At 41.9% G+C, this 26,303-nt stretch overlaps 1 protein-coding gene and 1 long non-coding RNA gene across 6 annotated transcripts in view; one reads left to right on the forward strand and one right to left on the reverse strand.

Moving 5' to 3' along the window:
* Positions 1-65: 65 nt before the first annotated feature.
* LOC122446228 lies at positions 66-22,957 on the reverse strand. The gene is made up of 3 exons (XR_006270823.1): positions 22,802-22,957; positions 21,968-22,260; positions 66-380 (listed from the first exon to the last, which is right to left on the reverse strand). It is a non-coding gene; the product is annotated as an uncharacterized LOC122446228 (long non-coding RNA).
* Positions 15,991-26,303, forward strand: part of SLC16A12 (solute carrier family 16 member 12) — a 107,225-nt gene continuing 96,912 nt past the window's right edge. For 2 of the 5 annotated variants that reach the window (XM_043476170.1, XM_043476172.1), the window contains exon 1: positions 22,458-22,755. The gene's annotated coding sequence lies outside the window, so the exon portion shown is untranslated. Of the gene's footprint in view, positions 16,080-22,457; positions 22,756-26,303 lie in introns of those variants that run through there. The other 3 variants (XM_043476168.1, XM_043476166.1, XM_043476169.1) reach the window with 2 other exon arrangements.

Raw genomic sequence — 26,303 nt, forward strand, 5'->3', positions numbered from 1 at the left:
TACTTTTCTGGAACTCCCTTGCTTTCTCCATGATCTAACAAATGTTGGCAATTTGATCGCTGCTCCCTTTGCCTTTTCTAAACTCATTTTGTACATCTGGAAGTTCTCAGTTCATGTACTGCTGAAGCCTACCTTGAGGAATTTTGAGGATAACCTTGCTAGCATGTGAAGAGTGCAGTTGTACCCCAGGAGGGTCCCCCTTTCTCCTCACCTTCTCCAATATTTGTTATTTGTAAACTTTTAAATGATGGTCATTTTGACTGGTGTGAGGTGATACTTCATTGTAGACTTGATTTGCATTTCTCTAAAAATTAGCAATGTTGAGCATCTTTTCATGTGCTTTTTGGCCTTCTCTTCTGTTTTAAAATAAGTAGTGTTCCCTGTGAATTGAGAAAAGAGGAATTACTCTAAATTCTTCAGGTTCAGGAATGTCAAAGTTCCCAAATGACCATGAGTCACTTATTCACTTAGGTATTTATGTTTTTTACAAAGCTCTAATAATTTCCAGCATATCCTGAAATCCCATTATTTTGAAAAACCAGTACCATATTAAATTAAAGATCATTAAAATAAATGTATTGTTTTCACTCTTACTGTGTAACTACTAAAAATTTACTCCCTGGGGTCATTTAATTTATCTAGAACTAGAAGCATGTTTTTTTCCCACTTAATGAGGTGATAATGAAGTGAAAATATAAAGGAAAAAAGCGCACTTTTTATTTTTTCTTTGTATACACTCTATTATTCTGAAAGGTCCATCATTTTGAAAATTTAAAGTATATGAATCACTTCACTGCAAATGTATATACATAGGTCTGCATCCATGTCTGTAGAGCTGTTTCATGACTTTAAATATGTGTTCACAAATTGCTATTATATCTTTTCATTAATAAATATTTATATTATATTAAAAATTCTAAAAACAGGATACAAATGAACTTGTTTCCAAAACAAAAAGAGACTCACAGACATAGAAAACAAATTTATGGTTACCAAAGAGCAAAGGAAGGTAGGGGAAAGGATAAATGAGTAGTTTGGGATTAACATGGGGCTTAATCCCAGGTGGTGGAGTGGTAAAGAATCCGCCTGCCAAGGCAGGAGACATGGGTTCAATCCCTGAGTTGGGAGGATCCCCTGGAGTAGGAAATGGCAACCCACTCCAGTATTCCTGCCTGAAAAATTCCATGAACAGAGGAGCCTGGCAGACTGCAGTTCATGGGGTCACAAAGAGTTGGACATGACTGAGCAACTGCTCATGGGATTAATATACACACGTTATACATATAAAACAGTTAATCTACAAGGATGTACTGTATAGCACAGGAAACTCTACTCAATAGTTGTAATAACCTATAAGGGGAAAGACTTTGAAAAAGAATATATATACACATATATGTGTATAACTGAATCACTGTGCTATACGGCTATAACGAACATGATGAAAGTGAAAGTTGCTCAGTCGTGTCCGACTCTTTGTGACTCCATGAACTATACAGACCATGGAATTCTTCAGGCCAGAATACTGAAGTGGGTAGCCTTTCCCTTCTCCAGGGGATCTTCCCAACCCAGAGATCGAACCCAGGTCTCCTGCACTGTAGGCAGATTCTTTACCAGCTGAGCCACAGGGAAGCCCGAGAATACTGGAGTGGGTAGTCTACCCCTTCTCCAGCAGATCTTCCTGACCCAGGAATTGAACCAGGGTCTCCTGCATTGCAGGAGGATTCTTTACCAAACGAGCTATCAGGGAAGCCAAACAAACATGATATTGTAAATCAAATATACTTCAAGAAAGCAATTTTTTTTAATTAAAAAAACTCTATTCAAAGCATGCTTTTATTAATTGTTGCATTTCTTGCAATTATGACCTCCTACAGCTTCCTTGTAGCACTTAAACAAAGACTCAACAGGGAGTATACAAAATCCCCAAATGACTTTGACACTTGAGCCAATCACATCACTTGGGCCAAGACCCTTTGTTCTCACAACTGCAGCTGGCTGTTCTAACAGTTGGCCGTCCACCCAGCCCACCAAGCAGGGGTGTTTTTCAAGACTGTGAGGCACATATCTACTTCCAGAATCAACACTGCATAGTGATTATTTCTCTCTCTCTTTGTTTATTTGTTTCTTTTCCCCCATTATTTTCAATAAACTTGACTTTCCTGAAGAAAATGATTTAGGAAATAGGGATCATTCTTTCAAAAAAGTTAAAGCTAGCATTTTAATTCCCCAAAGGCAGGGACGATAAAGAACATTCCAATCACATGACCGCACCACATTTTTGTGTTTAAGTCGGAGTTATGATGGTGATTAATAACACACACTAACTCAAAGAGTCAGCTGGCATGATTAGGAATGGCAAACTTTTCTGGTTTAGTGAGGAAATCAAATAAGCATGGAATTGACCTTTGCATTCCATTCTACTCAAAAAAAGTTTTTTCTAGTCTTTTAAAAACTCTTCATACTTCTTTTCCATATCATACTTGAAATTAGATACTTAACAAATGTACTATTAACAAAATTTCCTCTTGGCAGCTGGTTTAAATATTTATTTAAGACATGTAGCAGTTGTGGCAGTCAGAATTTAAAACAGATGGCAGGACTATATTGGCACCCTGTGTTATTGGCAGAAGTGGACCATTTGAACTTTCTGAAAATTTTGCTGCTTTGAAGTTTGAGGGGCCATAATTTACCCTCTTTCCTCTGTCCTTAGGGGAGCACAGAGATGTTCAGGGACACTAGCTCAGAAATCATGACTCTGAAGATGTGTACATCTGTTGAGGAGAGTGAGTGTAAGCAGTAGGTACCCCCAGGGTTCTCCTTTCCCCTCTCTTTCCAGCTCACTCATATTGTCAGGACACTTACTTCATTTTCTGAGTCACTGGAGACTTACAGCCGGCACACATTCCCACACTGAGACAATTCAGGATAGAAGACTGTGTGGAGGCAAAATGCAAGGTCCCAGCGCTTCTCTGCCAACGGCAGCTGTTAATGATCCAAAAGTCCATATCTTGGTAGAATCTTAAACATTCTAAAATTCAGCACAGGATCTGGTACCTGGTATTAACAGGTACTCAGAGTATCTTGAACAACTGAATGTTTCCTTCAACTAGTCTTTCCTCAGCCTTTTTGTTTTTTTTTTTAAATTGGAAGTATATTTACAATGTTGTGTTTTTTCAAACAAAATAACAAAGTACAGCAAAGTGATACAGATATATATATGTATGTGTATGTATATATATATATATACACACTTTTAAAAATTCTTTTCCATTATAGGTTATTATAAGATATTGAATAAAAAAATAAAATTAAAAAAAATAAATTAAAAAAAGATATTGAATATAGTTTCCTGAGTGAAGTCAGAAAGAGACAAATGCCATATGATATCATTTATATGTGGAATCTAAAATAGGACACGAATGATCTCACCTATGAAACAGAAACAGACTCACAGAGAACAGACCAGTGGTTGCCAAGGGAATGGGAATAGGGGAGGGATGGAGTGGAAGTTTGAGATTAGCAGATGCAAACAATTATATATTAAAACTGAATCACTTTACACCAGAAACTGACACATTGTAAATCAAGTATATACTTCAATAAAATGAATTTAAAAGTACAAATCACATTTCTGTTTTGCCAACTTAAAAATTATACAAATAATACAACCTCCATGTAATCATTCAATCACACATCAAATAATTACCTATTTCCCCTTTCCCACTCTTCCTGCCTCCCCAGAGGGAAGCACTGATGGCAGTTCAATACACACACTGCCAAGTTTTTCCTATTCATTTGCATTTATAGGTACTCATGGAAATATATCATTTCAATAACACATATTAATTATGGATGCATGTTAGAAATATAAAAACATTTTTATATTTATTAGAAATATAAAATATGCATGGGAAGAATAAGTCTGAAGTTCAAGAGAAGGTTATGAAAGAGCTGCCCTGGGCTCTCAGCACGCAGAGTGTGTGAGTTCACTTTCAGCTATTTGCCTGCTGCTGACAGGTGAGAGCTCCTTGCAGAATATGAGCACCGGGGTCTCACTGCTAGAAGAGGCCAAGACGCGCACTGCTGCCCCGACTGGACTTCACGGCAGCCTCTTTAAACTTAAGCCGAGTTCTCTGCACAATGTGTCGGTCTCCATCAAACTCCAGCTCTGAAACCAACTTCTCGGGAGGCCCCCTGCACGGCCCCCCTGCCTGGGCCCCGCTGTGAAGTGTGTTGTCCTTCTCCAGTAGGCAGAGCAAAGACGCACTTGATTTTCTTGTGTTTCACTTTACTGCACTTCACAGAGGTTGCATTTTTTAAGAACTACAGGTTTGTGGCAACCCAGCATTGAGCAAGTCTAGTAGTGCCATTTTCCCAACAGAATTTGCTCATTTGATGTCTTTGTGTCACATTTTGGTAATTCTCACAACACTTCCAACTTTTAACATTATTATTATACTTGTTATAGTGATCCATTGACACTGATCGTTGATGTTACTATTGTAATTGTTTGGGGGGACCCCGAGAACCTTATCAATAAATGTTGAGTGTGTTCTGACTGCTCTAACGACTGGCCATTTCCCATTGCTCCCCCTCTCGTTGGGCCTCCCTGTTCCTAAGAAACATTCCATAATGTTTCAATTGGCCACATTGAAATTAGGCCAATTATCAATCCTACAATGGCCTCCAAGTGACAGGAAGAGATGCCTGTTTCTCACTTCATTTTTTCCCGCCATGCAGCTTGTGAGATCTTAGTTCCCTGATCAGGGACTGAAGCCAGGCCCTCAGCAGTGAAAGCAGAGTCCTAACCACTGGACTGCCAGGGAATTCCCCAAAGATACATGCCTCTCACTTTAAGTCAAAAGCTAGAAGTAATTAAGCTTAATGAAGGAGGCATGTTGAAAGCTGAGTGAATCAGTTATACATGTATACATACATATATCCACTCTTTTTTAAAAGATTCTTTTCCAATATAGGCCACTGAGTAGAATTCCCTGTGCTATCCAGCAGGTTCTTATTAGTTGTCTGTTTTATATGTATAAATGTGTATATGTCAGTCCCAATCTCCCCATTTATCCCTCCCACCCTGCCAAGAAAAGCTCTTAAAGAAAATTAAAAGTGTTACTACAGTGAACACAGGCATGATAAAAAAGTGAAACTGTCTAATTACTGACATGGAGAAAGTTTTAGTGATCTGGATAGAAGATCAAACCAGCCCCAACATTCCCTTAAGCCAAAGCCTAGTCCAGAGCAAGGACCTAACTCTCCTTAATTTTGTGAAGGCTGAGAGAGATAAGGAAGCTGCAGAAGAGAAGTCTGGAGTTAGCAGGGATTGGTTCATGAGGTTTAAGGGGGAAAAGTCATCTCTATAACATAAAACAGCGGCAAGGCAAAACAGCAAGTGCTGATCTAGAAGCTGCAGCAAGTCCTCCAGAAGATGGAGTTGTGATAAGGAATGAAGGTGGCTACACTAACCAACAGATTTTCAGTGTAGCTGAAATAGCTTTCTGTTGGAAGAGGGTGCCATCTAGAACTTTCCCAGCTAGAGAGGAGAAGCCAGTGTCTGACTTCATAGCTTCAAAGGAGAGGGTGACTCTCTTGTTAGGGGCTAAGGCAGCTGATAACAGTAAGTTAAAGCCCACACTCATTTACCATTCCAAAATCCTGGAGCCCTTAAGAAGCATGCTAAATCTACTCTGCCAATGCTCTGTAAATGGAACAGCAAGCCTGGATGATAGTACATATGCTGACAACATAGTTTACTGAGTATTTTAAGCCCATTGTTAAGAACTACTTCTTCAGAAAAAAAGATTCCTTTCACAATATTACTGCTCATTGACAAGACACCAGTCATCCAAGAGCTTTGATGTATATGTATAAAGAGATTAATACTGTTTCATACTGTGACGCAACATCCATTCTGCAGCCCGGGGATCAAGGAGTCGTTTTGACTGTCTTATTATTAAAGAAATACATTCCATGAGGCTATCACTACCATAGATAGTGATTACTCTGAGTGGATGTGGGAGAAGTCAACTGAGAGCCTTCTGGAAAGAATTCAGAGTATGAGAATTCATTGCTTTTCATGGTTAACTAAGTTACTCTATATATTTTACTTGCAATTTACTGAAGGTATATGGCATCTGTCTGATTTTACCACTAGATGGCATTGCTTTCTTGGGAATTTCCTGGTCTGTCCCAGTATTAGTGAAATTAAACTGTAAAATGTTATCAGTTCAAGAACTACTTTCACTGCAAAGCCAATTGACTTCTGATGAATCAGCCATTATGGATGCTTTGACACCACAACATACAAGAGGCCGTGAATCTGGCCATTATATGCTGTCACAAGTAACAGTGGCTTCTGCGGAGGTAGATACTACTTTTCAGATGTGTTTTGAAAATATCTATTTCATACTGAATTATTGTAGCTCGAATCTGTTCATCAAGCTGGCAGTAAATGATAAAAAACCCTGTCAAGACAGGAATAACAAAACATGATGAGGGATTTTGTAATGTCATTGTGAAATCTACACAATACTTGGTTTGATTTATACACCTGGCTTTACCTATTACCTAAAGGACCAAGGGCAAATCTCACTGGACTTACTTAATCCTCTAGAAAGAGATGAAAGTAGGTTAAAACCTTCCTTATGGGATGTTATGAGTATCAAATAAAAATGTCTGTGAAAGTACATTGTAATCTGGGAAACACTGCTAATTGTGACTAATTTTGAGGACTTAAAGATTCATAATCACTGGTGTTTATGCATACAATTGCTATTTTCTTTAAAGTAGTCAGTGTAATTAAGCTAAAGGCTTCTCATGAATTTTAAGTTTAAAAAGCAACTCCACTTTCAGTATCTCTCTGAGATTATTTGGAGAGAGTGGTCTGAGAAGATTCTGTGACGAATTCTAGCACTTTTAAGTCAGTGAACTTTGTGCTGGATACTCCTAATTTGTTTAGTTATAAAACTTTGACTTAATGGAAATATATTTTTGATGAGAAGCATTTGTCCTCTCTGGTGGTAATAATTCAGAGCTTCTTTACACCTTTAGCGCCCAGTTGACACATAATAACCCTTAAACATATCATGACAAGTAAATAAGTTCCGTTTCCTAGAGAGAGTGTATAGGGTGAAAGTCACTCAGTCGTGTCCGACTCTTTGCAACCCCATGAACTATATACAGTCCATGGAATTCTCCAGGCCAGAATACTGGAGTAGGTTGCCTTTCCATTCTCCAGGGGATCATCCCAACCCAGGGATCGAAGCCAGGTCTCCCGCATTTCAGGTGCATTCTTTACCAGTTGAGCCACAAGGGAAGCTCCATTTCCTATATTTCTCCTTTATCTGACTAGGATTTTCTTTAGGGTAATAATTTTATTCTTTATTGAATTCTCACTACCAAATTTAGTGCCTGACCATTAAAAACAAAAACAAAAAAACCCAACCAACCAAACAAAAAAGAGAGTGTTGGTTGGGTGCAAAATTAACAAATTATTAGATACAAATATCGCTACTAAAGATGCACAAAATATAGGTTTAAAATAGCTTATGTTTTAAATTATTAACAGCTTCTTTTAGTTACTCATTCTCCCCTAGTTGACCTGGTTGCTTAATTAAAGCTTCCCAAGCAGTTAACACCTGTAGCATCTTTTGACAGATAAAAATCAAAGCAAGTAGGTAGTATTCAGAGGTTGGTCTATAAATGATTCATGTGACCTAAATTTCTTAAAATGTAAGCAATACAGAATTCTCTGCATGGGCAGAAAGCACTGGGATCTTGAAAACAGAACAGGCAGAGGCTTGGGGACAAATGGATGAAATGAGATAACAAAGCACTCAACTCAGTACCTGGCTCCCAGCACCTCTGTGCTAATTAGGAAAAGACCCTTGTGGGCAGATGCAGCCCTTGGGCTAGCTTTTGTCATCAAGAGACAGCATGACAGAGTAGTCAGCTTTCCCCAGTTTACCAGTGGGTACATAGTAGCAGAGTAATCTTTCTATGGCTTTACTCACTTGTGAAATGAGACAATACAGATATTCACTTCACTGGGTCACTATGCAGACTGAATCAGTGAATGGATGTAAAACACATAGATACGTGCATGGCACATGTATATATTTCACAGAATGTTAGGTATTATTATCAATATTGAACTAGTTCTCAATAACAGATGAGGCAAAGTGGTATCAACTCTTTGATGACCTTGAGGCCTGGGGTTTAGGACAGTTAGTCTTTGAAGAAAGGGTTGCTGCCGTCACAAAGCTCCTGTTCTTACAAAGGAGTATGAGCAGTTAAACCCTACAGAGAACCGTCCAAATTTAGGGCTGTGAAATTCTTCCTCAGAACTCCATGATCTTATTCACCACCTTTATCCCAGTGACTTCCATCCAGATGTTCAATACACACTAGTTGGTGAGTTTTACGATATAATTAAAAATGTCTAAAATCTTTGTTCTCCATCCACTGTTGTCGGCTGGTTTGATAGTTGACATTGATAGTTATTCTGAAGTCAAATGAGGCAGTTTTCTCAATCTCTTCTCTGAGATTATTGATAAGTACTTTCCAAATACTGAAGCATTCTTTCTTTAAAAACTTTCCAGATTGAAGTTTTAATTAATTAATTAATTTGAAGTATAGCTGATCTACAGTAGTATATTAGTTTTAGGTGCACAACATAGTGATTCAATATTTTTATAGATTATATCCACTTAAAATAATTACAAACATATTTGCTATGTTTCCCTGTGCTGTACAATTTATCCTTGTTGTTTATTTATTTCATACACAGTAGTTCATATTTCTTAATCTTCTTCCCCTAACTTGTCCCTCCGAATTCCCTCTTCTTTCTGGTAACCTCTACTAGTTTGTTCTCTGTATCTGTGTAGGCACTTCAATTCAGTTCAGTCGCTCAGTCGTATCCGACTCTTTGCAACTCCATGGACTTGAGCATGCCAGGCTTCCCTCTCCATCACCAATTCCTGGAGCTTGTTCAAACTCACGTCCATCGAGTCGGTGATGTCATCCAACCATCTTGTCCCCTGTCATCCCCTTCTCCTAGTGCCTTCAATCTTTCCCAGCATCAGGGTCTTTTCCAGTGAGTCAGTTATTCGCATCAGGTGGCCAAAGTAATGGAGTTTCAGCCTAAGTGTAGGCACTTAGGTTGTAAGTTTTAATACTAACCACACAAGGGGGCAGTGTTCAGCCGCCTATCCCTGCCCTGGCGCCATTAAGAACCTGATTTTCACAAAGAGCCTTTTTTAAAAGACTACCTCAGTAAAGGAAGCAAACTCATTATTTCTTTAATACTCAGACTTGTTCTTTTTCTTCATTACTGCATGGAATATATACCTATCCTCCTACAGAAATAAAATTGAAACCTAGAAGCCTGACTGTATTTGTACCTAGGACATGTTAATAGGCAGTGATAACGAAGGACAGGGAAGCCTGGCTTGCTGCAGTCCATGGGGTCACAAAGAGTCAGACATAACTGAGAGACTGCTCAACAACAAACTATTTAAACCAAAGCATTTTAAGCTGGCTATCTGTCTCTACTGGGTAACATAAAATACAATGATACTGCAATTAAGGTGGTTGTCTGGGTCCTCTTAAACACTAATTTGCTCTGTTAATCATCATAGATCCTTTCCAAAGTTAATCGCTAATCCTGAATGCTTCATTCCACAAATATTTACTGAATACCTCTATGTGCTAGGGATTTTTCTGGGGATTTGCTGGAACCCAGACAAGGATTGTATCTTTGTGTTTAGACTAGTAATACTCTTGTCAGGAGAGGGAGGGTGGGAGGGATATACCTGCCTGCAGAGGTTAGACTCCTTTGAAAGAATATCTTAAAATGTTTAGATTTATTAAGATGCAGGAGGATTTAGAGATTTCCTAGTGGGAACTCAGATGACTAAAGGGACCAGATGGATAAATAAATAAAATGGGCCAGGTGGGGACTGCGATTAGGTGAAGAGCAGGTGTCCAATTTAAAGACCACTCTCTCCTCAGCAGTTCAGGCCAGAATTTTCTTCTTTAAAAAAAAAACCCAAAAAAGACCAGCTCCCCTTGACACACACACACACCTTCTCCTGAAGTTAGCAGACAGAAAAAACTGCTCTAGGGAAAGTGGGTTCAGAGAACCAGAAGGGGCAAGGGGGCGGCAAGATAAACCCCTTTGTCCTACACCCTTAGTGAGTAAGTGAGTGAGTGAGTGAGTGAGTGTGTGTGTGTGTGTGTGTGTGTGTGTGTGTGTGCGTGCACGCGCGCACTCAGTCCTGTCTGACTCTTTGCAGTCCCATGAACTGTAGCCCACCAGGTTCCTCTGTCAATGGGATTTTCCGGGCAAGTATACTGAAGCGGGTTGCGATTTCCTACTCCAGGAGATCTTCCCAACCCAGGGCTCGAACCCGTGTCTCTTGTGTCTCCTGCATTGGCAGCAGTTTTTCCACCCTACCTCCCCCCACCCCCTAAATTTTTTTAAACAAATGCATTCAACCAGAGCCATGATAAATATTGAGCAATGCAAGATCACAATAGGAACAGTGGCCAAAGGCTATCGTAGAGGTGAGGTCTCTGTTTCTTTCTCTTTCCTCAAGGAATTTTCTAGACCATCAGGAGAGCTTCCCTTTCTGAGCCTGGTTCTTCTAAATCTTGCGAGATTTCAGCAGGAACAGGGCATGGGGTGTAACCATCTTCAGGTGCCATCAGAAAAGAAATGCAAGGGACTAGCAGTGTCTTCCCCCCAGTCATTAGTGAATATGAGGATTTGAGACAGAGGCAGGGAGTCTCTGGAGCCAGACATTTCAAGGGAATTCAGATGTTGATCTTTCAAACAGAAGCTAGAAATCTGGAGTTTTATAGGAAGTCTCCCAATTTTAGACAGCTGTCAGTGAATTAATCTAAATGTTTCGAAGGCCATTTCAAGCCATCTCAGAGCTAAATTTGCCTACCATCCAGTAATTTAACCTCTAACCTAATTAAATCCTTCAGTTTTACAGACAAAATAGCAGGCCCAGAGAAGTTAATGACTTGTCCAACATCATCACATAATCCGTAATTTTTTTTCCACTAAGTCATAAAATAGCTGAAAAAAGTGGAGGAAACATCTGGCAACTAGTCAGACAATTATTGTCAACTTTAAATAAAAGGTAGGTGTCAAACTTCCCTGGTGGTCAGTGGCTAAAGACTCTGTGCTTCCAGTGAAGGGGGCCCGGGTTCGATCCCGGTCTGGGGACTAGATCCCACATGCCGAAACTAGGAGTCTGCAAGCTGCAACAAATACCTGGTGCAGCCAAATAAATAAGCAAATATTTTGCTTAAAAAAGGTAGGTGTGAAAAGAGCCAGCTACTTGGCAATGTTGGTGCTGAGACAATTCAGAAGAATATGATTTATACTAACAATGAATATACTACCTAATATGGAAAATGATGATTATTGCAGAGGGGCTAATGAGAAAATAAAAGGTGCACTACTCTGGCTGCCATGGGTTACAAATTGGCACCATCGTGTTTCCATCAACCATGAGTAAGTAACTGTAAACAAAACAGGATACTGGAAAACAGCTGCAGGTTTGCATATCATGAAATTCTGGGCAAGTCAGACATTCTATTATTTCTAATAAATCTAATAAGAGAAGTGCATACGGATTTTACTATTAAATTAAGAAAAAATGGCTCAGTATCACCCAGGAAATACAATAAACATGTAGCTATGGTGAAAGAGCTCCAACAAATGAGGGGATGAAGGAACATTCAAGTGAAGGCAGCTGAGACTTCAAATTCTGGGGCCATTTCAAATGCATCCAATAGTCATTTCATGGAACTGGGGATTAAAATATTTTACACCACTCAAGAAAGTGCTATATTTTTTTTTATTGTTCACTACATGGCTTATTCTTGTGCCAAACTGACATTCCAAGAGGACAGCCAAGTACTGACTGACGTCACCATCTGGTTTTGCTAAGTCGTGCTCACCTCCCACTGACCATCTCCAGATTCTGTTAGGGCAGAGTGGGTGTCTACATTGTTCATGGTCATGATCCCAGCTCAGTTCCTGGCATACAGAAGGCCCTCCATAACTGTTTAGCTAGGCTGACTTGGCTCAGCTGGAATGGAAGAATCAGAAGCAGTTGGAAGGGAGCTGAGAGGTAGTTCTCATCATCCTCACCCACTCCCACCCTCCCAGCATGACATCGCCCCCTCCCCTCCCACATCCACCTCCACTGGGGATGGGAAATGCAATATGTTGCTAGCAAGCAGCTAAATCTAATTCAATAACCCTGCTTTAGACCCTCTCCAGATGATGCTAACGCCAAACTAGACTGTCATAATGTTCTTGGCCAGAAGCCTACTCTGGAAATGAGGTTACACGGGCTTTGTATGAGTTTTTATATAACCATAACAAGTATTAATAATGCATGTTGTATAATCAATTGGCATTCTCCCTCAAAGAACTACAACTCTTATTTCTTACTTTGATACATTCATACATACAGATAAACAAGAATACGTCGTCTCTCTTCAACAGGGCAAAGCAACCTCTTAGCTTCATAAAACTTTCCCAATGACAACGTGATCTAGCTCTACTAGGCTGGAAGAGCATGGGCTTGAGAATTTCAGATCACCAGTCATCAATGCAACTCTGGAATGAAGTTTAATTCCTGAATGCACACTGTCACCCCATTCAAAATGCCTAGCTTGTCTGTCTCAGGGACTCCACATCTTGAAAGCTTTGACTCCTTTTAACCATTGATTCATCTAATAACTGAGTTCCTAAATATATGCCAAGCACCATGCTAGGTTCACAGGCACAGTGGTGAACACAATGGGTGTAGTTCCTATTCTCATTGAACTTTTAGTTGAGGGTCAAACAAAATGAATGCAGATAGCAACAAAAAGTTGCAAAAAAAATTATGAAGGAGAAAAAAAGTGCTAAGATGGAAAATAATGGAGGAGGGACATTGAGTTTAAGTTAGAATGGTCTGATAAGACCTCTGGGGAGGGGATATTGAAATTGAGGTCTTTGCAAAAAATGATGAAGAGCTTTCCAGGCAAGAGGAAAAGACAAAAGCAAAAGCCTCTGCCTCCTTTCCAGTGGTCATGTATGGATGTGAGAGTTGGACTGTGAAGAAAGCTGAACGCCGAAAAATTGCTGCTTTTGAACTGTGGTGTTGGAGAAGACTCTTGAGAGTCCCTTGGACTGCAAGGAGATCCAACCAGTCCATCCTAAAGGAGTTCAGTCCTGTGTGTTCATTGGAAGGACTGATGCTGAAGCTGAAACTCCAGTACTTTGGCCACCTCATGTGAAGAGTTGACGCATTGGAAAAGACCCTGATGCTGGCAGGCATTGGGGGCAGGAGGAGAAGGGGACGACAGAGGATGAGATGGCTGGATGGCATCACCGACTCGACGGGCATGAGTTTGAGTAAACTCCGGAAGTTGGCGATGGACAGTGAGGCCTGGCGTGCTGCAATTCATGGGGTCGCAAAGAGTTGGACATGACTGAGCGACTGAACTGAACTGCCTCCTTGGCTTGATGCTAAAAAAAATAATAATAATAATAGACATGGGGAATGTGGCACAAGATGATGCAGAGACAGGCAGAGGCATGGCACACTTATGGACCATGGTCAGAGGAGTCCAGGTTGGTACTTTGGGAACCACAGAAAAGTTCTAAGCTGCGAGGCAATGTGATCTAATTTAAGTTTTATTTTTTAATTTATTTTTAATTTGGGTTGTGCTGGATCTTCACTGCTGTGTGCCGGCTTTCTCTAGTTGCGGCAAGTGGGGGTCACTCTCTAGTTGCAATGGGCCAGCTTCTTACTGTGCTGGCTTCTCTTGTTGCCCAGCGTGAGCTCTAGGCACATGGGCTTCAGAAGTTGCAGCACATGGACTCAATAGTTGTGGCACACCAGCTTAGCTGCCCTGCAGCATGAGGGATCTTCCCAGACCAGGCATAGAACCCATGGCCTATACATTGGCTGGCAGATTCTACACCCACTGGACCACCAGGGAAGTCCTAATTTAAGTTTTGAGAAAAACTTTCTTAGTGTTCTCAACTGACTGGCAGAGGCCTGGGGCAGAAGCAAGTAGATGGGTTAGGATGCTATAGCAGGAGTAAGCAAGAGAAGATGGCAGACTGGATTAGGGTGCTGGCAGCGCAAATGGAGAAGAGGGAGGCAGATTTTGAGCTATATTTTGACGAGACAATTGACAGGACTTACAGATGGATTGATGTGGGAGGTAAGATTACCTAAGACTTCTAAGAGAAAACTTAGATATCTGTCTTGATGAATGGAATGAGTTGGAAGTCCAATACAATAAAACCATAAAGGAGAACTACTTTACTTAAAGAGGGTCCAGTCCACTGGGATGCCTTCCCCCTTTCCAACTATCCTTGGGTCTCCCTAGAATACCTAGGTCATGATTCTCAAATTTAGGATTCTGGACCATTTGGAAAGATTATTAATGTACCTGTTCCTTCATGCCATTTTTCCGGAGCATAGCACTTGGAGCAAGTATATAACAGGTTAACGAGGATGCGTCTTGCTTACAAGTACACTGCCTTCAACTAACCTTCACATTGGTTGGAAATACTCTAAGCAACTGGAAAGCAGTTTGCTTTTAACAACCATATAAAAACCAAGGTGGCCCTTTGTTCACTTTGTGCTTTTCAATTCTTCACATTCTACTGAAATAAAATATAACCAATGACTATTATTTATATTGCTAGAAACTCTTTGAGTGGTTCTTCCAGTGGTTGGGATGAATTGCATTTTCTTCACCTAATGATGCTATCATGGCATCATCTATAATCATGAGACTAATTCATAGGGATGTATAAATGTGTCTCTGAAAAACCAGAAACAGCAGCACCCAGTCAATACATGTTAATTTATGTAACACTTAAGATATATTTTTTAGCATAGAAACTAAAAGGGGATGTGGCCACTCTTTGTTTACCTTGATGCCTTATCTATTTGGGTTGGCTTTATCCTCATCAAATATTTTGTTCAATTTGCACTGTCTGAATTTATCAAAATGAATAAAGGTGAAGCAGGAACTTGCTAATTAATCCATTAAGAAGATCAACAGAGAGAGTCAAAAAAGGTAAATCAGCCCCAAACAAAGCTGGCTGATTTTTTTTTTTTTTTTTTTGCAATTAAAGTCTAATTGGTCTTCACTGTGTTTCTGATGTTAGCAGGTGAGCTGCCTAGCTGGAACCATGCGTCTCTTCAAACGACTTCCAGAAACAGGAAGCTTCCATAAGCAGGGAGCAGGTCCTGCTTATTCTCACTCACTCTTCTTCTGAAAGAGCAAGTTTCTGCTCTGCGGCTGTACACCTCTTAGCCCTGAATGGTTATCACTGTTCTGTGACTCATGTAGCACTTGCTCCATCCAGCTTAGCTGTCGGCTACGCATCTTCCTTATCTCCCCTACTAGACATTGTGGGCATTCCCCAAGGTCCAGGCCTTGTCCTCTTGCTCTGGTTTCATCTCAGCTCTCTTGCACTGAAGATTTTCAAGCCTTATCTCTAACTTTGACCTTTTCTCTTGGCCCCTGCCCTAAATTCCCAGCAGCCTGATGGGTATTTCACACCCACCCCAAGCTCCACATGTATACTGAATTGTTGACCAACTGCTACCTCTTAACCCTTCTCTCTGTTAATGATCACCGTCCTCCCAGCTGGAGACACGTGTGCTTGTTCTGTCTCTTTCACTCCCTATCTAATCAGTCACTTTGTCCTATTGATTTTCCCTGTTCTCATCAAAAAGACTTATTTACTCACCGCCAAACACACCTTGCACTTTCTCACTGCTAATATTATTACCTGCAGTTTCACCCTACCATGAGGGCCTTCCTATCTGCTTATTGACTTGCTCCAAGGAGTTCCAGAACCACCTGCAAAGTCAGCATTTACCTAGTTTCTGTCCCAAGCATTTAGATTCTTCTCTGAATTCTAGCAGAGAGTCGGACACAACCTAGCAACTGGACAGCAAGAACTGAGTTAGAATACAAATATTGACTTCCTTTACCAAAATGATCATGCACCTTATCTTTCTAAAGTGGTAAGTTGTGACGATGGTGTTTTTGAAATCTTTTATTCAGCTTCTCTCATCTGCATTTCTACTTCAGCTAGATTGTAAATTCCTTGATGACAGGAACCCTGTCTTAAAATACTATTGTACCACGCACAGCCTAGACACTCAAAAACACTGGTTGATTTGTTTATGCTGGATTTGTCTGATGATAGAAATGAAGAGACACACACTGTAGTTCAGTTTGCAATTCGATCGCTCATTAAATTGGCCCATTAAACACAAATACTTTCTTTTTTCTAATATATTGCTCACAACAGGGTTTTTTTCCCCTCTTGAGTCATTGAAAAGAGCATAATAGCATGATAAACACTGGGGAAGAAAGACTTCTGATAGACATGTTTGCAAAAACTTTTCTCTTATACTATTACAAGGTAAATACAAGATCTGCAGATGTTGTGAATTTATACTACTTATCTCTTGATTAAATAATGCTGCATGACAAACCACCACAACCCCGCAGTGGCTACAATAGGAAACCTTTATCTTTGAGCCTGTGTAGGTTGGCTGGGCTGTTCTACTGATCTGAGCTGGTCTAGATGGGCTCACTGGTGCACCCAGAGCCTGCTGTGGGCTAGCAGCCAGCTTTGCTAATCTTGGCTTGGCTCTTCTGATGTCTGGGGACTTGGCTGGGGTGACTGAACTGACTGAGCTTGTTCCCATGTGTTCGTTCATCTCCCAACAGGTTAGCTCAGGCTCATTCTTGTGGTGATGAAGGGTACTGAAAGACAGCCAGTGGGGGCAAGGCCCCTAAGGTCTAGACTCAGTATTGGCCCACCACTCTTCCTTCCCACTGGTTAAAATAGTCACTGGACCAGTCCTGATTCATGGGGTTGGGGAAACAAGGCCCCACTTCTTGATGGTTGGAGCTAATTCACATTGCAAAGGATATGGAAACAGGAATGGAGAATACCAGCTGTTTTTGCAGCCTACCCCAGAGTAAACAGACCTGGCTTCATATGCCAGCACAGTTTTCTAGTTGCATAATATTGAGCAATTTATTTAACCACTCTGAGCTCTGTCCCTCAATAGGAAAATAAGTCCTGTGAGGATAGAAGGAAATCTATACCCAGACTCAGGGACATGAAAGGAACTCGATAAATATCAACAAATTCCTCACAACTCTCCCAACAGCTGTTCAGAGAAGGGAAGGTGTACGGCATCTCTTAACATGATGAAAATTAGATAATTTTATTTAAATTTGACTTGGAGATACAAAATGCTAAACTCAAATGCATATTTCAGGAGGAAAATGACATAAAAGTTTGAGCAATAACTTGAAAGATTTTGAAGAAATTAACTGTGTGCTGATTCTATGGGTCAAGAAAGGGTAGGTCACAAGGTCTGTGGTCAGACCACAGGGAATTTCTCGCCAGTTTTTTTGGTCATACTTCACTTCTAGTCGAGTGAAAAAACCAGCAGCTACTCTCTCGTTCCCAATCTCCATGTAAATTTTCTTATCTCAGGTGTCCTCAGAAGACATCCAAGCTGGGTCAGAGAACTCTCAAGCCGCACATCAGCCATGAGGCAGGGAGCAAGTTGTAGCAATGGGTTAGGTGTGGGGCTGTCATGGTCCCGCCTATGATTGTGACTTAGTTCAGGGTAAATGTTATAAGTACTAATCGAATGAATCTAAAAGAGGAAGAATCACAGAGGTGACCACAAAGGCGAGGCATAACTAACATTTACTCACTCATTCCAAAAGATTTATTGAAGTTCCTGCTCTGTCAGCGTTGGGGGAATAGTTAATGAGACAGGGAGGAGGAGTGTTTGTATTTGGTGTATTTTCAGCTAACATTTATTTTATTTTTAATTACCCCCCTCAACTTATTGAGGTATAATTGACAAATAAAAATTAAACATAAAGCATACAACATGATGATTTGATATATGTATATACTGTGAAACGATTACCACAATCAAGCTAACTAAAACCACTAACATGTAACACAATTACCTTTTTTGGCGTGTGTGGTGAAAACATTTACAATCTACTCACTTTGCAAATTTCACTATAAAATACAGTATTGTGAACTATAATCACCACGCTGTACATTAGATCCCCAGAATTCACTCATCTTATAACTAAAAGTTGATACCATTTGGCCAATATCTCCCCACTTCCCATGGCACCCAGGCCTTGGCAACCACTGTTCTATTCGCTGCTTCTATGAACTTAAATTTTTTAGACTCCACATTTAAGTGAGATTATACAGTATTTGTCTTTCTGTGTCTGGCTTCCTCATATAGCAAATTGTCTTCCAGGTTCAACCATACAGTTGCAAGAGGCAGGATCTTCTTTATTATGTCAATAATATATATTTATCACATTTTCTTTATCTATTAATCCATCAACAGACACAAAGTTTGTTTCCATATCTTGGCTACTGAGAAGCATTCTGCTAACGTGGATTAAGTACTTACTATGCATTAGCTGGCTTCCCAGGGGGCTCAGTGGTAAAGAAACCGCCTGCCAACACAGGAAGACCCCTTGAGAAAGAAAATGGCAACCCATTCCAGGATTGTTGCCTGGGAAGTCCCATGGACAGAGAAGCCTGGTGGGCTAAGGTCCATGGGGTCACAATGAGTCATACATGATTTTGGGTCTAAAAGAACAAAAACAACAATATATTAGCTACTGCGCTAGGCACTCACACATATGTCTCATTTTTTTTTAATTTTTATTTTTTTTATATATGTCTCATTTAACCTTCAACATAGTCCTAGAAGGAAGGTGCTATTTTGCTGTTTCATAAATGAAGAAACTGAAGTTTGGAGTTATTTATCTTACCCAAGGTCACCCAGCTAGCAAGTTCCTGAGAGGTTAACATTTGAAGTGATGGGGCGGGGAAGATTTAAGTGACAATATCCACTGGGGACCTGGGGGCTCAGAGAGAGGGCAGAACTGGGAATGCACTGCCTCTGACAGACAGGTGTTCAGTCACTGTCATGACAAGGCAGGGATAAGGATTTGGGTGAAGGAAGAAAAGCAGAGAAATAGAGCCTGAATTCTAAAACTTTCAGAAGAAGTGATGTGATGGAACAGGAACCAAGGAAGACAATACACAAAGTGGAATCTGAAAGGTGCCCACAGGATGTGATCTTATTAAAGAAGTCAAAGAACAAGAATTTGAGAAGGTTATTCAGAAAGCTGTTTCCTGGTGTTCTGCGAAGAATTTCACGATTTCCCATTCTGTGCACTGCCCTCATTTGCATACCTGACAGCATAAAATACTTGCATCTTTTTTATGCTGTTTACAGTTTATCCTTGGAATCCTTATCAGCCACGGAAATAAACTTTCAAATCCTATTTAGATAAAAGCTTCATGTTTCCATCCCCCTCCACCTCCAACCTCCTGGTAGCTTCCAGCCTGACGTGGACACCCCAAATATTATTTATCTGGAGCCAATGTTCTCGTTTCTCTCTGCTGAGTCCACACATCCTTGTTTGACCAAATAACAGGAACAAACAATTCCTTCTATAATGGATGTACCCTAAGGTGTCACGCTTCTGAGAATCTCATTTGACAATCGATTCCCCTGAACCATGGTACAATGTGACTTTAGTTCACACATTTGTTATTTATTGGGCTCGAATGGTAGGGATTTGACCAAGTAGGCTGTGCCTCCAGGCCAAAACAGCACAGGTAGTGACCAGCTCACAAAGGGGAGGAAGAAGCTAGAGGAGGGGGCTGGAGCACAGCTATAGATGCTCAGTGAGGGACCAGAGTAGCTGACCACATCAGCAAAAGGTTACTTAACTAATAACAATGTAACTGTAGTACCATGTCCCCCCAACTTTTAAAACTGTGAAATAACTATTAATACTGGTTAAGACTTTTTGCACATTTACTATGAGCAGGGCATGGCAACCAGCACATTCTATGGGTTATTCCAGTTTGACTCTCACAAGGACTCAATGGCTGAGGTTTAATGATCAGTTCCTCCACTTGCCAGAGGACAGATGAGATTCTGACTAGAATTTGGAAAAGGTGAAATACCTGGGTTCACCTCCTCACCAAAATCCTGGCCTCTAGGCACCGCTGCCCAACAGAACTTCCTGTGATGAAGGAAATGTTTGATATGCTGTCCAGTATGATACTAACTACACATCGGTGTAGAGCTTGAAATGTGATTGCTGCAACGGACTAGCAACAAGAAACAAACACAAAAAACTTGAATTTTGATTAAAACTTAAATGTAAATAACTACATTTAGGGCTTCCCTGGTGGCTCAGTGGTAAAAAAAACCACCTGCTACTGCAGGAGATGAAAGGTTCCATCCCTGGTCCAGGAAGATCCTCTGGAGAAGAAAACAGCAACTCACTCCAATATTCTTGCCTGGGATATCCCATAGACAGAGGAGCCTGGTAGAGTCCATGGGAGAGTCCATGGGGCCTCAAACTTAGCAACTAAACCACAAAGCCACATTTCATAGCCATTTTGGACTGCACAGACACAGAACATTTCCACCATTACAGAAAATTCTATTGGATAGCACTCTTCAAGAGAAACGCTGCATTTCCCCCTTCTTTCCTCGTTAGATTCCAAGGCAAGGAGAGGGGTTTGTCCCCCTCCTTCCCAGCTCCTCCGGCCTCACAGAAAGGAGAATCCTTTCCTCTTTCCATCTTCTCCAACTCCACCTCCACACCACCCACCCCTCGGAACCAGCCTTGCCTGGGGGCAGGGGGAGCCCCGAAGGGGGAGGCAGATGGGAGTGACCTTCCCTATCGGCACCATCATCAATAATCCACCAAGTCTCACCTCTGAAAAGATGAAAATCATTCTGTCAGAGATAGGATCAGCCGAGCTAAACCTGAAGAAGCAACACAACCAACCAACATTTCATGACATAAATAAAAGAACTGCCCTTGGCTTTTCTAGGGCCTCTATGGCAAGTGATGTAAATGGAGGAAAGCCTGTGAGCTTTCTTCCTCTTCTTCAAAACTTTTAAAAACAACTGGATATCCTACATTAGTGGAAAAATGGGGCTTCTCAGCCACCCAAAGCAATGTTTAACTAAGAAAACTATTTTTCTGAACCAAAAAGTACCCCAGTCTTTTAACCAAAAGACCTTCACAGTTGAAAGCTCAGGGCTCCCCGAAGTCTCAACATTTTAAGTCCATATTCAACGCTAATGAATTCTTTTACAAGTCCTATTTGCAAATTCTGCTGCATTTTTTGTTTGCTTGTTTTGAAGGGCATGTGGAATGGAACTCCTACTCCCTGTGTTGGAAGGGGAGTCTTAACCACTGGACCACCAGGGAAGGCCCTCTATAGTGTGCCTTGAAGGTATCTTCACTAGTCTTTACTTTCAGGTAACTTAGAGCTTTCTTTTACAGGTGAAAAGAGCTAGCTCATCCAGATTTATAAAGAGCAGGAAACTGAGGAGAGGGGAAGAAACAAAATAGCCAGATGTAATAGGAGGAAGGACTTTGGCGGTCTGTTTTTAAAAATACCCTAAGGTATCGGTGTGGCCACTGCATCACAACTTTCTGGTCCCCTTCTCAAATCTTCTAAAAAGTCGGACTCATTGTGAAACTCTGAAGTACCACTGACTAAATCACCTAGAGATTCTTGTTATAAGTGGCTCTGGGGTTGGACCTGCAATTCTGCATTTCTAGCAAGGTCCCAGATGACGCTGATGCTTTGTGGAGTAGCAAGCATGTAGACCCCAAGAAGTTGGAATCGGACCTCCTCAGTTCAGAGACTTCGCTCCTGACAAGAAGTGGGATTTACAGGAAGGGCCCTGGGGCAGCTCCTTAGTCAGGCCCGTGGGACAGCCGACTTTAGGGCGACGTTGGCGGAGGGGGCGAACCTTAGCATGAGCATTAATTTTTACTGGGGTGTGTTACATACCGGGCTCCTGCGCCTCATTCATTTTGTCCTCTCATCAAGCACAGGAAGTGGACACTATTATCGTCGTTTTACAGGTGGAGACACTGAACTCGGAGGTTTGAGTAACTTGCCTACGGTCACGGCTTTTCGGGAGAGTTGAATCTAGGTCCTCCAACTCGAAGAAACAGCGCTTTAAACACGTCGGAGCCTCAGTTTTCTGTGCTGTGAAATGGACGGGCTGCACGGGCAGAGATCCCTGCCGCGAACACCTCAGGGAGTCCTTGGATTCCTGAAGCAGAGCTTGCTCTTTGACCCTGCAGGGGAAAGTTCTTTTGGAGAACACCGAGCCCCCTCTGCCTGCCTGCTAGGTCAGGGGCAACGCACCGCCGTTCCCGGGGAGGGTCGGGCAGTCCGGAGCGCTGTGGCTCGGGTCAGAGCGGGCAGGTCCATTACATAACCGCGAGGCGGCCCCTCACCCCTCGCCAAGCCGCGGCCCGTAGAGCGGATCCCGGGATAAATCCCATTCACCCGCCGGCCAGAGTCCACGGCGGAGCTGGGGGCGTTGAACTCTGGTGCATTTCGGAGGCTGAGCGCGGGGATTTTCCCCGCCACGCTCTCCGCCTCCCGCGCTGCCCGTGGGGCCCCCAGCCCAGCCGGCGCCTCCGCCGCGTCCGCTCCCCGCCCCTCGGGAGCGCGGACCGCGGCGCCTGGGGCCCGGGAAGGGGCCACCGCGCGGGGACGCGGCACGGTGGGTGCACCCCGGGGGCATGTCCGCACGCCACCGTCCGGGCTGCAGCGGTCCACGCGAGGTGAGCAAGCGGAGCGGCCGGGAGGAGAGGGGGGATCTGCACTTACTGGGCGGGCTGCGGAGGGCTGGAGGCTGGCCGCCGGGCTGCCAGGGCGCAGTCTCCCGCCGATCGCTCAGGCACCAGGATCCCCAGCGCGCCGGCCCGGGAGCCCACTGGCACACCCTCTGTCCGCTGTCAGGACGCGGTGGCTCAGGTGACCCGGGCATCCTTCGAGGCCGGGCGGCAGGCTCTGGGGCTGGGCTGGGTGGAGGTGGCAGAGGGCGCTCCCTTGGCTGCCCGGCGACGCACCGGGAGCCCGCCACCACAGCTTGGTCCCTCGGAGCGCCCGTTGTGTTGGGGAAGGACACATGCCCACCTGCCCCGGCGGTGCTGGGCCGGTGCTCGGGCAGTTTCTGGGCAGGTGGTTGGACAGGGAGCGGCTTTGATCCCCACCTCCAGTGGTTTCCAAATGCCGACTTCTCGTGCAGGAGAGATCGCACAAGATTCCTTCTGGATTCTGTACCGAATGTATCTTATTTATTTCGAATCTTCCCTTTCCCTCAGGTGATGTTTACTTAATTTCCATTGACTTAATTTCTTAGTTGCTTCTAGTTCTCAAAGAAAGTCAGTGATACCTGTAGTGCAAACTCAAGGACAAGTGCTTGAAGCAAAATTTGAGAGCCGGGTTCCAGTAAGTCCTGAGGCTATTTGGTTAGCCTTTGGCTTTCACAACTCAGCGTTCATTCTGAATCTCTTGTAATTTTTTTTTTTTTCGGTATTGAGTCAGTTGGGACCTACTAGGGCACTGGTTCAATCCTTCCATTCTGGAGGGACTCTACTTAGTTTAACTTACCTTTTCTTTGCTGAGAGCTGGGCTCTCTGGTGGCTGCAGTCAGCTTAACCCAGAAGCAAAGTCTTCAGACCCTCCATATTTAGAAACACACTCTCATCAGGTGTTTGGGAGATCACTAGCTTTTAAAATCATCAACTGCCTCGCCATAAACCTCATGTCAAACTAGGCAAATGGTGTCTGACCCTCCCAGGAGTAGTAATTAAGTGACTGGATTTGGTCACTTATAATCACAGGGTCTTGGAAATTGTTCAGGTTTTGAGAGATCGTCTTCACCAGACAGCCTGGGAAGCTCAGTTTCCTGTTAGCAAGGATTGGTTAAGTTCATTGGTGACTGAGGCAAGTACCAAAATCCAGGCCCTCTCCTTCCAACTCAGTTCAATTTTCAAACCATATTACTTTCAGGCATTTAGAACAAAATTGATGATTAGAGTAATCTGATCATGTCATGTTCCTGTTATTATTTTTTGCCTTTTTTTTTTTTAAACTGGTGGGATTCTGAAATAGTTGAGAGGTCAATTTAGTCAAACCACCTTTTAGTATAATTTTTAAAAATACCCTTAATTTTAAGTAATACATCTTAAATGCATGTATTTAAATAATAATATGAAGATGAATATGGAGATACATTACAGGTGAACTGCCAGGAGAAGAAAAGTAATCAAAACTACAGATAGATAAAATTTATCCTCATCTATCTTTGGAGTCTCTTTGGGTTCTTACCTTCCTGGGCTGATCATTGGTTAGAATTCAGAGTGTGATTTGTGACTTTGGAGCTGGCTTGGGAAAAGTGGCTTATATGAGGACAATTTGTGTGTTGTGATTAACACGATAACCTATAACTGTGCTCAGAGAAAGGAATTTTAAAGAGACTTATTTAGCATTTTGGGCTCCCCAGATGACTTAGTGGTAAAGAATCTGCCTGCCAGTGCAGGAGACTTGGGTTGATTCCTGGATTGGGAGGATACTGGCAGAGGAAATGGCAACCCACTCCAGCATTCTTGCCTGGGAGATCTCACGGCTAGAGGAGCCTGGTGGGCTACAGTCCTTGGAGTCGCAAAAAGTCGACACGCTTAGGGACTGAACACACACATTTATCATTTTTGCATTACATTACACATTTTTTATGTTTTTCAGTTTACTTTAATAGGTATTTATTGAGTGCCTCCTCTGTGCCCAGTGATGTTCTGGTCACTCAAGGTATGTCAGTGAATAAAACAAAGAACTTTGGTCTTGTGAACCTCAGGTTACAATTTATTTATTAGAATTTTTCCAGGATTGTTTGGCAGATGGAAGAGAATTTCAGTTTTGCCTAAAATAGGCAGGTAGTTCCCAGGCCATAATACTAGAGTGGGTTGCCATGTCCTTTTCCAGGGACTCTCCCCAACCCAGAGCTTGAACTTACTTCTCTAGCATTGGCAGGCAGATTCTTTACCACTGAACCACCAGGGAAGCCCTTAAAGTAGGGAAATGAACACAAGTATTCCAAATTATCTTCCTTCCAATCCCATAATTCTGCTGATTTTATAATCAGTGTGAAAATAAATACAGAAACAAATTCAGGTAAAGTTACTTTGACTTTTATGAACTGATGTACATGAACTCTACATGAATAGAAATTCCCACACTTGGTTACTTTATGTCTGTGCATTCAGAGTCCCTGAAATGACACTTCCTTTAGTGCAAGGACATCACTGTGGTGACATTAAACTTAATGAAGCATGAGAGGATTAGTTTTCTCAATGATGTTGCTGCCCTGATGTCAGCGTTGTGGACTATAATTGTATTAGTTTTAAGATGTAGCTTCTTATTTATTTATGAAGGTAAGTGTTGTGCTTTGATTTTGTCTCCGTTTGCATCGTCCCCTGCTCCCTCCGTGTTAATAGGCAGCACAGTATTGTGACTTGTTGCTAAATCTGTTACCACAGAGGTTTTTCTTGTTAATCAGACATTGCCGTTTTAAGCAGGTCCTGATCTTCTCAATTGCTTTTTCTTCAGAATGGCATGGTTTGCAAGCTCAGGCATGTTTATTGTTTTTAACAAAGGCTTATCAAAATGAAGTTGGCAGTTTTTCAGTCATATATAGCCAAAAAAAAGTATTCAATACAGCTTTGGGGGTTGTTTATGCATGCCTTACCTAACCAATGGCTTTGCTTTTAAATATCGCCAATTTGGAAGCGATGTTCTTCTGAGTCCCTTTCTACGATGTCTAAAAACCCATTCAAGTTGTATGATAATTTAATTTAGAAAAACTAAATCTACACTTGAAGACGTTGGGAGGTTTTGAGTACAAAGATTTTTGTCTCTGTTTTTAATTTCTTCTGCATCAAAGGACATCAGAAAGTGTCATTATCTAACAACGTCCTATTTGAAAGTGATCTCTATTTAACACTCAGAGGAGAGTCATGACGCCTGACAGCTGCTAGGTACCCAGGGGCACCTAGCTTTTCTTCCTTTGCCTACCACTATGCCCCCGTCAGATGCTTACCTTCCCCCCACCACTCCACTTACTGCACAATGAAGAAAGAGATGTGTTGCTCTGTAGCCAGGTATTAAGTTACACACCTTTAATTAATTATTTAGTCAATGTACTCCTTCATTATTTACTTTACAAATATTTATTGAACTTCTTATTACAGATTTGTTCAAAGATTGTGTCCTGCATCCCCTGTTTCCTGTGCCGGTGGCTGTAGGGGATATAAAAACATACTACTTGCCT

The sequence above is a fragment of the Cervus canadensis genome, chromosome 8 (assembly GCF_019320065.1).
Source record: "Cervus canadensis isolate Bull #8, Minnesota chromosome 8, ASM1932006v1, whole genome shotgun sequence".
NCBI lineage: Eukaryota > Metazoa > Chordata > Mammalia > Artiodactyla > Cervidae > Cervus > Cervus canadensis.